This window comes from Alligator sinensis, unplaced genomic scaffold (assembly GCF_000455745.1).
Source record: "Alligator sinensis unplaced genomic scaffold, ASM45574v1 scaffold1750_1, whole genome shotgun sequence".
Lineage (NCBI taxonomy): Eukaryota > Metazoa > Chordata > Crocodylia > Alligatoridae > Alligator > Alligator sinensis.
Window position 1 is genome coordinate 5,901 of NW_005843603.1, and position 1,770 is coordinate 7,670.

Genomic DNA, 1,770 nt, shown 5'->3' on the forward strand with positions numbered 1-1,770 from the left:
TCAGCTGCTCTCAGAAGAGCAGCATGTGCCTCCAGGTGAAAGCAAAAGGTGGTTAGGTTCTGCCTCTCATGCCTCAGCTGTGTGCTCTCATGCCTTTCTGCTCTGTCCTTCCTAACACAAAAGGTGGTGAGTTCACCAATTCATTGCATTGTTCAAAAGATGATTCATGTTTAGCGGTTAGAATCACCTTCAAGGTAGAAAACAGACTAAGATGAAAAGGCTCCAAGGGGCTCTAAGAAGGCCAAGCCAGACTTGGGAAAATTTTATATGTTTGATTTCTCAGATCAGCACCTGGACTTCTGACAATAAGTGTTAGTTTTTGCATTATGTATGTATGTATGTATTTATTTGATTTATCCTACAAAAGGCTCAGGGCACTTTACAGTAACAACAAATAAGTCATTATATATATATATATAATGCCTAGCGCAGAAGTTCAGTGCACATAAACCTCCTTCAAAATGGCTGAAACTAGTTTAAGATAAATATGGATGGATATAGTATCAGACGTAATTGATTTAGGATAAATTGGTTTATTGAACTTGTGTCCCAAATCCCCTCCAGATATGTATATATAAATGACTTATTTGCTATTACTGTAAACTGCCCTGAGCCTTTTGTGGGATAAATCAAATAGATAAATAAATAGGGGAAAAACTAGAGGTGCACTGATACACTGGTCCAATATCAGATTGGTATGATATAAAGAAAATTGGCTGTATCAGAAATTGGCACAATGCAGCTGATAATTTGGCCAACAAATGCTCCTACGTGTGCCCACCCATGTGTCCCTGCATGCCTCCACCTACATGTCAGGAAGAGCCAGAGCTGTGCCAGGCATGCAGTGGTGGTGCTATGGGGCACTATGGCAAAATTTGGGGTAGCTGCAGCCCCCTCCATAGCCCCTGACCTGAGCCCAGCTCCTGCCCCAAGCCCAGCCTCTGCCAAGAAGAGCCTGGCTCAGGACCACCTCCAGTCTGCAGCTGCAGCCCACCTGCCCTGCCCAGCCCTGCACATGTCTTGGGGTTACACGCTCCCCCCATGCCCTCCCATGAACGCACAGCAATGGGAGCTGCCCACCCCCCCCAATGAGCCATCTCTCCATCCTGTGCCCTGGCCCACCCTGGCTGGGCAAACCCTGCCTCTGCCTCCTCCCTCCGTCACCGCAGGGGGCATTGATCTGCCCCCCACCACACCCCTCCCTGTCCAGCACAACAGACTTACCAGCTGCATGCAGCTCTAATGAAGTCAGATCGGTATTGGCCGATACACCTCCTTAAAAAAAAAAAATCGGCTGTCAGTACCAGCACGAAAAATCTCTATTGGTGCATTCCTAGAAAAAAAACAACACTTATTGTCAGAACTCCAGATGCTGATCTGAGAAATCAAATGTATAAAATGTTCCTAAGTCTGGCTTGGCCTTCATATACATATAGATATAGGACATTACAAGACAACTCCCCAAACACAGATAGAACTTGCAGGAGGTTGCCTTTGGTTATCCTTAGGGCTCAGAATGAGACATAATGGTGGAAGTGGTCTCTTTGGTGCATAGGGCCCACACCATTAGGGCTCCATAGATCAAAACCATCCCTTTGAATTGTACCCAAAAAGCTATTGGAAGCCAGTAAAGACTCTGCAGCACTGGAATAATTTGCTCCTGGCATAACACTTCTGTCAAAAAGGTGGGCTGCCATGTTCTGAACCAGCTGCAGATTTTGGAGGGTCTTCAAAGACAGCCCCACGTAGAGCAAACTGCAGCAGGGCAAC